We start from the raw sequence: 13826 nt of genomic DNA, 5'->3' as shown, positions 1-13826 counted from the left end.
CGTGGCTGCTTCATTCCCATTGATTCCAAATGATCCATCCTTGTGTGATGAATTTCTTGCATCATACAGTAAGAAGTCGGGTCTGGGTCATGGTGCTTCCATGGTATTGACACCTAGAGGGTTAGGGAAGGCTTTGTCTCTTCCCTACAAAGGAGAGTCCTTTGTTACAGCTAAACAATTATTCTCCAACGATGAGATTTTCAAGCTGTTACAAAAGCAGACCAAGGAGATTCTGGATGTCAAGAAAGTGATAAATACTTCACGAGTAACTTTTTCCATCATCACTGATCCTCTTTGGAAGTTAGTCTGCCAGTTCCTCCAATACAGGTTTATGCCTGCCAAAACACCATCTCATTATTTGTCCAAAGAACTCTTCACAGCTTCTAGGATGGTGTTAAAAGGGGGTGTCCATTGATTGGAGTACTTACCTGCTTACAAAGATGGACCAACATTTTGTCAAAGTAACCAGAGGAAATGTTACAAATGTTACCTATGGTTCCTACTTATATGCTTTCTTGACATACTCAGGTCTTAAGAAGGGTGTGATACCACCTCCTCCATCTGATCCAGTTCCTCCCCCTCCACCTTCAGAAGGGTCAGAACCTATTGACATAGAGGATCTTGATTCCCCTCCTCCATTGGTCATTTAGCGGAAGCGCTTGAAGCGTGTGGCATATAAAACTCCCTCAATCATTCCTTCAGTTACAATTCCTGCTACTTCTGGGAGTGACCTCCCTGCCTACCTCACATGCAATAATTTATTCAGGGCACATAGAGAGGGTTCTTTGGAAATATCAGTCCCTTCACTGAACAGTTTAATGTTAGGAGATGCTATTCCATTCCTTTGTAGAGAGGGTTCTTTGGAAATATCAGTCCCTTCACTGAACAGTTTAGTGTCAGGAGATGCTATTCCATTCCTTTGTAATGACATCCAGAGTTCAATTGAACTTTTAGTGACAGCTTGTGTTCAACAGCTGTATGCTTCTTTCTATGAAGAACTCATGCAATCCAAAGACCAGTTGCATAAGGAAACCTGAGAGTTAGCCTCTGCTAAATACACACTTGCAGATCTATTTAAGTAGATGGAGTAGCAGACCCAACTGATTGAGACCCAGAGAGAAGAAATATCTTCTTTGAAGATTTAGTTAACAGAAGCTCAGTCAGAGGTCATTAGAGTCTCAAAGGAGAAAGAGAGAATGTCCAAAGAAGCTCAAGAGTTTCAAACTCTTTTAGATGCAAAACTGTCAGCCTTACAGACTGCTCATAATACAGTGGAATCACAAGCTTCCCAGATTAAGCAGTTGCAAGACCAACTAGCACAGTCACGGTCCATTCCTCTAAGCCCCAATGTTCCTATTATTCCTTCTATCTCTAAGCAGGACTTGGCAGTTCTCCAGAGATAGGTCACATTGTGTCCCTTGTTTCAAGATAAAGTGGAAAGATTGTAGTCCAGGATGGATTTGTTATGGTCTACATTTGAGCACTTTCAGGAGTATGCTCCTCTCGACCATTATTTATTTATCCACTATCAGTTGCAAAAGTTGGCCTTCTATATGAAGCTTTCAACGATGGATCTTCCTCTTCTAGATGATGGTTGGAGTGGAGATTGGTCTCCTGATTTGCTGACAAAAGTGGTCCGTATGGTGTTTGAAGATTATGTTATGACGGATACCATGTTGTTGTCTTACATGTATCTACGAGGTGATCTATTGATTTCAGATGAAGTAGATCTGGCCTGGTATGTGGGGGATGTGGTTTTGCAAGCTATTTTGTATGTCAACTATTTAGAGTTGCAGATAGATGACATATTCCAATGTTATTCTTCAAAAGTGGCTACTTGCCCTAACAATTCATGACACTCAATGATTGATTCTGTGGTCCTGAATCAACGTCAGAATACAGCTTCTACTTATGTGCAGAGCACTAACAACTGAGGGTGGATCTCCTAGCTTATCTTTCCAAAAACCATCCATTTGATTCATCCTTTTTTTATGCCTATCAGAGAATATATATTTTAGGTCCCTCTGTTCCTAGCCTATTGTACTATCAACAAATGGCTCATCGCTATGATACTTATCTTTCCCTTTATAAAACCGACTCAGCAGAAATCTTACCTCTTCTTTTCCAACCTTAGGGTTTTCCTCAAATTCCTATATTTACCTATTGTTCTTTCATCGAAGATCGAGTATTTTCTCCTTCTCCACCTTGCCCTTCTCCATCTATCCATATACCTTCTACTTTTTCTATTTATCAATTGACACCTTTCCTAACTGATTCACTTAAATTTTCAGCCACTCCTTCTTTATCCTATTCCTCCTTTTATGATTTTGCCTACCCATCTCTTCATCCTCTTTTATTTATTCCACTTCCATCTCCTGCCACTTCTATTTCTCAACCCCCTCAGTTGGTTAGTGAGTATGAAGGCTTTGATCAGCAGATTCCAAGAAGAAGAGGATGGAACTTGACTGATTCTCTCACAGGACCCCAGATTAACTAGCCAATAATTCTAGGGGACTGGACAACTGCTAGTCAAGCATACCAGAATTACCTTCATTTTGCTCACCAATATTCACAATCTCTAGATCCTTCAGTGAGATTGACAGCTCATTTTGCTTGCTATCTAGCATACATGCATAGGCATTCCCATAATGATCAAAAGGCCATTCCAAAGCTTTGTATGAATGTCAATGTGAACATTGATTCCCAACAGTTGGATGTCCTCTATTTTCATGCCCTATGTCTACCTAGTAAATATCTTGTTTTGCTAGAAAGGATGTGTTGCCTGCAGTTCTTTCAAAATCCTCCCAAGACATTTGTGGATGAGTCCTTCTCCATGGATCGTTTTCGTAAACACCAAGCCTTCAAAAGGGATCACCTTCATTGATACCTTTGCAATGTATTTTAGATTATTCTTAATTATATATATCTCTCTTTTTGGAGGTGTCATTCAGATGGGTGTGTTAGTGTTTGTGTGTGTGTTGTAATAATTGTATGTGATGAGTTAGTGCTGATTGAGAATAATTTGTTCGAGAGCTCTTTTCAAACTATTGATGGTGGATGGAAAGCCTATGGTGGAAAGCTGAAGAAGAACCTCTTATATCCTTTACAAATTTGTTATGACTTTTAAATGATTATTAGATGAGTTAATGAATAACGAAGTTTTTCTTTACTAGTAGTTTTTTCTAGAGATACAGGTGATAAGTTGGGGTCATGGTTTGGCGAGATTGTTGAAGATCCTACTGAAGATAAAATTGAGCTCTTTAGTGAACTTATATTCTTCTTTTCCTTAGGTTGCGAGGACGCTTGCTTTCTAAGTGTGGGGATATGTTGAGAGTGAAAAAAGACTGAATTTTTGACTGATTTTTGTTGTTTTTGAGGTCTGAATGGTTGATTTTTGATGAATTTGGAGTGATGTATGGTTGTTAATGGAAGTGTTTGAGAGTGTTTTGGATGACATTGATTATGTTTTGGAAATTCATAATGATTTTTAGTAGAGATATGAATCTATGTGATATTACGATTGGTTCTGTTGAGGTTTTGATTGGTTCTGTATACCCTCTATATAGCTTCTGTTTTGTTTTGATTATCTTATGCATAAAGCATGGATTGATGATTGATGAAGATTGAAATCTTTTGGAAGCTTGTTGAATAGTTTTTGATAGTTTGGAATGGTTTTAGTATGAGTTATGAGGTTCTGATGACCTTTTGTAACCCTCTATAGACCTTTTGTAGAGCCTCTATCTCTGCTCTGTCTCTGCTCTATCTCTGTTCTATGACTGTTCTGTATCTACTTTGGTACTGTACTATACTGTTCTGTAGATCTTCTATAAGTGTTCTGTAGAAATTATGTGTGACTTTGGGAAAGTTTTCTAACTTTTGGAAAGGATGAATCTAAGTTCAAAAGAGCTAAAACAAATGGAAGAAGCAGCTGCTAAAGACTGAAGAAAAGACTGAGTGACAGTGACAGTAGTGAGCTATAAAGAGACAATGTAGTGGCTCTGGTACCTCTTCACATCAAACATACCTCTTGAGAGATGCATCCATGATCTAAGAAGGATTATTAAGAGTTATTATGAGTAGTGAGGAGATGATGTACTATTGATGGAGAGAGAGAGAGAGAGAGAGAGAGAGAGAGAGAGAGTTAGAGATAGTCAATTCTATCAAAACAGTGTAACTGTATATGAGTTCTTTATTCTATTGAAGAATTCTATTAAGATGTTGAAGATTATGGTTGATTCTATCAAATCCGTGGGAGATATCTACTATGATGCTACGTGAAGAATTGTTTTTTTTTTGTTTTGGTCATCAAAAGAATGAAATAAAAGCTTGTTGATGTTACAAGATAGATTTTCTTGCAGTAGAATCCCCTTTTCCTTGGTGTCTCTCTTGGGGCTCCACTACCTTATGGCTCCTCCTCATCATCTAGGTCTCTATTCTCGACTCTCTTTACATCTGTGATTAGTGCCCACTTGTACATAAGGTTTAGGTCATGCACTCTAGTTCATTGCCATCTCGGTTCATCCAAGAGATCTTGGAGCAGCTTGAGATTGACCAGCTAGCTCCCTTTTTAGATACTTAAGAACCCCTTGGAGTTCAAGTTTGCTAAATGGGATATGGAAAGGGATGGGTATTTGTTGCCTGCTAGGGTTTTTGGCCATCGTACAAAGTGGCACTGATGGTAGGATCTTACCCCTTGGAATTCGAGGTGGTGCAGTGGCTTTATGGGAGTCACCGATTGTCCTTGTAGCTTAATTATAATCTTCTTCCTCATCCGAAAATGGCAAGTCAATGGTGGCTAGCACATGCATCTAATCCCACTCATCTTCGGGGCAAGGAATGTACTTGATCAAGGGTCTACACGAATTCCTAGCTTAGGTGTCTCCTTTCAAGATAGAGGAGATGGCATCTAAGTCGACCGGCGTGGTCTTCCAGGTATCCATCTCAACTCTTACTGCCTCCGATCTGCTACCCAGGAATATGAGGCAATTACCCTAGTCTTTGATTACCCGTGCATTCCTCAGCCATGGTCTGCCTAGTAAGATATAGTAATCTACTCCCTTCATAAAGAGGAAGTTCACCGAGAAGGGGACACCTACTATCTTTTGTACGAAATCAGAGTGAGAGATGGACAAAGGCACATGACAAAAGGGTAGCTGACATGCTTCCTGTTCATTCCATTTCTTCAACACATAGTCAAGTCAATTGTGTACAACACACTCATATAAAAGACAAGTAACCTAGATCTTACCATGGTTAAGTCAGTATGACTTAACCTTATTCAACTAAGATAGAACACTGACCACAAAATATGAGCTTGAATCTCAACACTCCCCCTCAAGCTCAAGTGGGGCACTTCACTCCAAGTAGCTCTTTGAAGTACACAAACTTATCTTTACCCAATGACTTGGTAAAGATATCTGCAACTTGGTCTTCTGTCCTCACATGGACCAAATCAATGTCACATGCAATCACTTTTTCTCTAATAAAGTGATAATGTACTTCAATGTGCTTAGTCCTAGCATGATAGACATGATTACTGGCTAGGAGCACACTACTTATGTTGTCAGAATAGAATGTGACAGGCCTGACTTCCTACATGCCCAAATCATCAAGAAGCTTCATGAGCAATGCTACCTCACATGCAGCTAGTGCAGCACCTCTATACTCTACCTCGATACTAGAGAGTGCAACTGTAGGTTTCTTCTTACTGCTCCAGCTGACCATACTACTACCAAGGGGAAATGCATACCCACTAGTAAATCTCTTGTCATAGGCACTTCTTTCCCAGTCAACATCTATATATCTTGTAAGCTCCAAAGGCTTACCATGCTCATAGAATAGACCATAGTCTGATGTAGCCTTCACATATCTCAAGATCCTCCTCACTACATCCAAGTGAGGCTTCATAGGCTTCTACATGAATTGGCTAATCAGTCCAACTGAATAGCTAAGATCCGGTCTAGTAATGGTAAGGTAAATCAAGCTACCCACCATTTGTCTATACATAGTGACATTCTCAATCTCATGTCCAACATCTACAAAGCTTAACATTTTGCTCCAATGGAGTGCTCAAAGACATGCAATCCATCATACCATACTTGGTTAACATGTCTTGTGCATACTGATTTTGCAACAACCAAGTACCATGAGTCCCAAGGAAATACTTCAATTCACCCAAATCTTTGACCTGAAATTCAACATGTATCATTTCCTTGATCCTCTAATTCCTATGACATCATCACCTGTAATTATCAAATCATCCACATAGATGACTAATATCACATAACCAGTCCTTATCTTCTTTGTGAATAGACTATGATCAGCCTTGCCCATAGTGAAACCAAGTTTCTGTAAGCATGCACTTATCTTAGCATTCCAAGCTCTAGGTGCTTGCTTCAGCCCATACAATGCTTTCTTCAATCTACACACATGTGTAGGAAAATTTGGATGTACATAACCCTCAGGCTGATCCATGTATACTTCCTCAATCAAATCACCATTGAGAAAAGCATTCTTCACATCCATCTGATACGTATTCCATCCTCTAGATGTTGCCAATGCAATCATTGTTCTCACAGTTGCCATTTTAGGTTGAGCAACAAAAGAGTTGGTTGAGATGTGTCAAAAAACACAAGTGCTAAGAGCACTAAATGAGTGTCAATGGACACTATGTTTCTTCCTTGAGTCTTCCAAATCTGCAAAATCCTTCACTTCTTTCAAATCCAAATCTTCCCCTTCTTGATTTGATGCTGGTACCTTCAAATCTGAGTGACAGGACCTTCAATGTGTTGGAATCAATGAGTAGATGAAGTAAAAGAAAAGCTTCAGTGCAAGTGAGCTATGGCATATTAGGGTTTTCATAAACAAGTGACTAGTATTTTGCTTTATATGATCAGTACGAAAGGAATTATCATGATCCCTTGTAGGTGATAGAAGCCTACTATATGAGCTATCATTGCCCTATGGTAATGGCTGGGATTGTGCCCTGTAGAGCACGTAGTAGCAAAACGACCTGATCAGGCGCGCAGTTTGGAACAGCGACCTATAGAAATGACAATGCTGGGCCTAATCATCACCAATGTTGGAGCTTGATGTGCCGCTGAGCTGTGCTTGAAGTTGGGAAAGATTCCCCTAGAAGACATCATGATGAATGGTGGCCTATAGTGTGAGATCCATAGGCTCAAAGATGCCTAGGTACTGCCTGGCTATGGAGGCCACATGATAGATCCTGAGAAAAATGACAATGTTGATTAGTGGATAGGGCAATGTCAAGTTCTGAGGTGATACAGAGGAGTTCCAGGAGCAGGACAACACCTCCAAAAGAAAGCTTGTCATGATCTCTTCTAATTGAAGAGATCTAAGGGCTTGAAGTGTGATAGGTGCAGGGTGGCTATGGCTGCCACAAGGTCAAATGGAGAGGAAGGAGTAGGAGATTAGCTCCTAGACTTAACCAGAGCTATCTGAGCTAGATGAGAGTAGAATGAAGCTAGAGGTGCAGTGCCATGCCTAACTGGACTGTGATACCATGTCAAAATATGCGGGATCTAGAGCATGGCAGATGTAGAAGCTATGGAGGTTGAAAGAGGAAGAAGAAACTCATGACGACATTGACCCTAACAAAGATGAATTGTCACACTAGTGAATTAGGTTCCAAGATTGAGACTTGGACTCATAAAAACAATCTTATGTATTGATAGTGGCAAGACACTTTACTGGAAAGAAAAGAGTATTATCATTGCATTAGAAAAAGAGTGCAAGTACAATGCTTTGTAGGAATTGAGTGGTGGCACTTTTTCCTATTGTGCATATGGTATTTTGGTCATGAGCCCTCACTACTCCTTACAAAGGGACTGAAGTAGGTGTGATTGCAAATATCTCAATAGTCCCCTCTAGGATAGGAGTTAAAAGATTAAGCATAAGGGCAGCTATTGCAACCTACATGGTGGATTTATCATGGATGGTGAGGTTGGGTTTGGGATTTTGACTACAAGGTTGGTGGCAATGAGGTTGGGATTGGGTTTGTGATTGGGATGGTTAATGTGCGGTGGTATCCTCCATATCACACCACAAAGCTTCCAATATAGAACCCTTTTTCTCCACCCCTTGTGGCCACTCATTTAATAGTTCCACAATCACCCTCGATTGAACCCATTCTTTGACTTTTGCCATATCGGCTTCAAATTGTTGTCTGGCCTATTCAAACTCATGCACAACTACTAATTAAGCTTCTTCAACTTGACACCACCTCTACACTATTTCCCTATCCCCTTCATCTCCTCAAACCACTCCCTCCCCATGATAGTGATGACCTTGAACTTTCTAACATCAAAATCATAGTAGCATTGTATATTAACATCCAAACCAAAAATAAAGTTACAAAATGCAAGCTTCGATTGGCAAAAGTAATCTCACATTGTAGAAACCACTCACATTTGAAAGATCAAATATAGTGTTGAGGATAAGAAATATGTTGAGGCATGTTCTCTATCCACAAATAATGTCTTGATCAGACTATTACAAGAATAGATGACCATAAACATCCATACCACCTCCATATTGATATGGATGATGACTATGCACCCTTGCATTACAAATGGAAAAAAAAAAAGAGATAAGAAGCTTATAATAATTTATGTGCGAATGAGAAGGCTTTATAATGGCTAGCCTCTAGGGAGAGGCAAGGCCAAAAATGGGACTCGAAGAACAAGTAATATAAGCTTTTATTTCTCTCTACATGGGCTGGAAGAGGATAGTTTCATCTTCTTTGCTAGCATTCCATCATCTTCATCATCCTCATCCTTTGAGGTCGGTAGTTGTAAACATGATGATGGCACTATTGGAGGTAGTGATTCCATAGGAGCCCCACCTTTCATCCACCACAAAAATTCTCTTTTTGAGTAAGGATGCAAATTACACACATCCTCGATACCCACTATAATGGGATGAGCAACATATGACATGTAGTAGGAAGTAATTAAAGATTGGTATCCATACTCAATGCCAAACATCTGCAATGCAAATATCTTTTTGACAAAAATTATTTTCTCTGCATTCATTAGAAAAGGGACAACCTCCACAAAACTTGTTTATTAGCACCTTCAATGCAAAAAGGGGGAGCCTTGCATTGTCATGGGAATACTCATGATGAAAAATGATTATATGTAATGATGAACATAATCTTATCCTTTATTCAAATTAATACAATATTTCTCTATAATAAACTGTAGTCCATACTACTTGCATGCATGCATGTTCTCTACCTTTGTATGATCCATTTTTCCAATGTAATGCAAAAGAGCTACATCATGCCTTGTTGACTTGGAGCTGCTATTACCCGATATCCTTGAGCCTCCTGCACAACCAAGCAAGTCATCATTGTACTCCAAGAAAAAAAAAGACTTCATTGACCAAGAATAAGGAGAGTATCAACTAAATATCATTTTATTTTCATTGCTTTCAAGCAGATGTGGCATCCACAATGGGGTTGTGCCACTCCCATCCTCATGTGTAGCTAATGTCTCTCATACTTTCTCATGTTATCAAGGCTAAGTCTTTCAATTATTGCAACTCTTTTTTCTTTGGTAGGCAATTATCATTGCTTATGAGCCCTAGCCTCCGCTTCAATACTTTTGTCTACTCACTAGTGCATAAACAAACTTTGCATCTTTGATAATCACAGAATTAGCCAAGAGATGCAAATCTATCTCATCCATTACCCAAGCCTCACTAAGTTGTGCTAGGGCACGAAGGTTGTAGTCCTCAAAGGTGTCTAGTGAATCCATTATATTGCCTAACAAGAGATAATCTCGATCACCTGACATAGTAAGTGTAGGTAGGTACGAGATGGACAAGCTTCCTTCCTCACATGCATCAATCAATTGGACACCCTCTAGGTTGTTAGGGGCAGCTAGGGCTCAATTAAAACTTTGTAGAGCAATCTTTGCTCTCTCCTCCTCTATGTTGAAGGGTATCATCTCATCAGCCTCTTCAACCTCTCTAATGGTAATGGCATGTTGTCTTCTGTCCTTAGCACCACACGATCCATGTGAAGTTCCCTCTGAGTCATTCTCATATTATAGGAGATACAAATAGCAAAGGAATGCAAAGGGGGATTGCAAAAGATGACATCTCTTTTAGTTGGGCAGGTCTCTATGTCCTTGTGGGCATTGTTAGGTAAGTTATTCACAACACCTTGGCTAGCTTTCTCTTCATGACTTTGTTGGTAGCAAAGTCATTACTATGAACATATTCTTGTGCCTCTATGTTCATTGTGCCACCACTTGAAGTCATTCTTTGATTTTCCTCCATGTGGACACTCAATACATTCGTACAAGAATGCAAAGCATCCTCAATAGGAAGTGGAAAAGTAAAGATGTGGGACATCTCATGAACATAGAAATTAGTGTGCATGGTGGTGACCCATTTTGGATGTATACCATACAAGGGTCACATGAACAAGTCTTTGAGAGCATCCTTAGGAAGCTACATGTCCCTTTAATGAGCATCTAGATGTATGAAGTTACTATTTAGTTTAGTTAGAAATACCCAGCATTAGAAATATCCAACACCTACTACATTGTTGGATGATGCCTCACATGAAAAGCCAAGATCCATCATTGGATTAGAGATCCTTGATTAGTGATGCCTCTATCATGACAACAAGAGCGTAGGGGTAAAGTAAGAGCCAATCAAGAGCAGACATAAGAGAGCTAGCATGATTGAAGGAGATCGAGGGTGCATGGGTGAAGCAGGAGCAATCGAGAGTAGATGTAAGAGAAAGCAAGAGAGCTAGCATGATACTAGGAGATTGAGAGAGCATGAGTGTAGTAGCAAAGAGCATCCTGCCAAAGTTTTGAACCCTAAATCCCTTTTGAGTGATCCCTTGGTAGTGTAAGGTAAACCTACACAATTAATGGTCCCCCTCCAAGAGTTGATATGGTTATCCCTTTTAGTTACATTGCTAGACCCAAGGTTCCTTTTTGAACTATTTAGTATCTAAAATTAATGAAAAGGGACTCTTTGCATGCGTGCGTGCGTGCGTGCATGCGTGTGTGTGTGTGTGTGTATGGAGAGGGAAGAGAGGCTTGGAATTATTAGCATATATTTCTTTTTATTATATCTTATTCCTTGCCATCTGGCTGATCCACATGCTCTCTTACTCTTATCACATCACCATATTGGCAGTGGTGGTCCTTCTTGATGGTATCCTTGAAGTTATTGACTAAAAAAAGCACTTTTATCATTTGGAAATATTACCTCTTGGTGCAAAAGTGTTGGGAACTTAATCCCCATACCCTTAACCACTTAATGCAAAGGCACTCAGTACTTGATAGCCCCACTTTCAAAATTGGTTAATGCATAAGCTCTTCCATTACACTAATAACAATACTTGTCCAATATTTTGTTTTTTGAGGGTCGCTACCAAGTATTTTGTAGCAACCCTTTGCCTAGAGGCAACCAGCATGTCGGTGATCCTCCTCTAGTGTTCTAGTCTTCAAGAGTCACCACCAAGTAGTTTGTGGAAACCCTTTGCCCAAGGCTATCCTCTAGTTAGGTGGTGACCCTCATCCAGTGTTCTAGTCTTTGAGGGTCACCACCAAGTGGTTCATGGCAACCCTTGGCCCATGGGTATTCTTTATACTTGGTGACAACCCTTCTCTAGTATTCTAGTCTTCAAGGATTACCACCAAGAAATTGGTGGAAAACCTTTGTTATGGGGAAGTCGCTATCAGTTGTGGTGGTGAGCCTCATCCAATGTCCTTATCTTAGATGGTCACTACTAAGCAGTTTGTGGCAATCCTTTACCACATAGCAACCTCTATCACTTAGTCATGACCCTTGTCCAATGTAAGGAAGCTTGAGGCTCACCACCAAGTGATTTGTGGCAAACTTTTTCCATAGTGCAACCCGCATCACTTGGTGGCGACCCTCATCTAATATCATTATCTTTCAAGGGTCACCATCAAGCAGTTTGCGGCAACCCTTTTTCCAATGGTAGCCTCTATCACTTGATGGTGACCCTCTTTGAGTATCCTTATCTTTGAGGGTCACCACCAAGCAATTCATGACAATGCCTAGGTATAACCTCTATCACTTGTTGCTAGTGACCCTTGTTGAGTGTCCTTATCTTCTAGGGTCACCACCAAAGCAATTCATAAATATAACAAATGGTCTATGTTTCAGGGTTCATGGCACTCTAGGCTCCCTTTTATGGAAGGCGAAAAAGATATCAAGCTCACTCTTTAGGCTCTATGCTACAGGGTTCATGCCATGCCAGAGTCCCTTTTGTGGAAGGCACAAAAGATATCGAGCTCATTGTACAATTCGTAACAAGCTATGTAGGCAGAGTGCAATACCACACTTGCCCTTTCAAAGCTTGGTTCAAGAAATTTGTGATCATTAGACCATAGATATACAATGGACCATCTTGGCAATTCTCACACTTCAAGAGATTTCCAAAAACTTTCTCATTGAATTGTATGAAGATGCATATATAATTGCAACCCATGCCCAAAAGGTGATGGTCATGCCCAAAAGATTTCAACAACTTGCACTAGCTGCAACTCTAATATGATGGGCTTCTCAAGCTCAAGCCTGAGCTTGAGCCTGAGCTCAAGCCCTAGACCTAAATGCCTCCACCCCATGAGCCCTAGCCCTAGACCCAAGTGCCCTTGTTGCATGAGCTTAAGATTGAGCCCCAGACCCAAGTGTCCTCTCCCCACGAGCTCAAGCCTAAGCCCCATGCCTAAGTGCCCTCGCCCCAGAATCCCCAACCCCAGCCCCAGGTTCTTGAGCCCAAGTGCCCTAGTAGCCACTACCCCCCACCTCTTGCACATTGTCCCTATCCTTTACCTCTAATATAGCTCGTCCCAACATAGCTCACCAACCACCACCACTTTTGGTGGAGAAGGTGGATGTTCTTGATAGAGAGCTCAATGCCATCCTTACTAAGTGCATGGTCATCCTATCGAGCGTAGAGCCCCCCACCTAGGCCGTTATATCATTGAGAGGGCAAGAGATGTATGTTGAACTTGATGCTCTTGACGTTCAAGTGCTCTCTCATCTTAATGAAGAGGCATTGACCAACTCCATCATGGTTTCCATACAATTATTTGTTTTCTCGACATCTTTATCCTTGATCTCATTAGATATGTTACTTTAATCATCTTTTTAAACCCCCCTTGTTTTTTATATATGAGTTGTAACTTTGTTGCCACTACTCATACACAGTTCCATATATTGTCCTGATCCACTAATGTCAAGGGCTCTACAAGATGATCAAGATCATACCCCACACTTTTGATGGTGTTTCCTTACATGAGGATTGATGATATGCAAGTTGTTTTCATTTCCTATCATGAGCATTAAGTGCTTGATCAAGGGCATTGCTTGTTTTTGTTTATTGCTTTTTCTTTCCTAGTTTTGATGCCAATGCTTTGGAATTCTTATGTTGTTCGATGATTAAATGGAATTCTTATCTTGTTTGATGATTGAATAGGGAACACTGCTCTAATATTATATGATATACATACAAATATATATTGCTTTACAAATATTGCTGGCAAAGGCTACCATAGAAGAGCTCGAGCAACAAATGCTACTTCATCGAGGGGTTTTCCTTGTTTGTCTTCTTTCTACCTAAGATTTATCAAGAATTATGCTCATGTGGCTGCACCATTGACCAATAGGTTAAATAAAGAAGCTTTCTTTTGGGATGAAAAGGGTTAAAAAGTTCATTCCTTTGAGTGACATATGCCTAACGTGACGATGCCACAAAGATAAACAAGTAAAGGATATTTACAAATCTTGTCATCTCTACCAAATAT

Source organism: Lygodium microphyllum, chromosome 19 (assembly GCF_053477565.2).
Source record: "Lygodium microphyllum isolate KBCC chromosome 19, Lygodium_microphyllum_v1.1.10, whole genome shotgun sequence".
In the NCBI taxonomy this organism is placed as follows: domain Eukaryota; kingdom Viridiplantae; phylum Streptophyta; class Polypodiopsida; order Schizaeales; family Lygodiaceae; genus Lygodium; species Lygodium microphyllum.
This window is presented reverse-complemented; position numbering follows the sequence as displayed.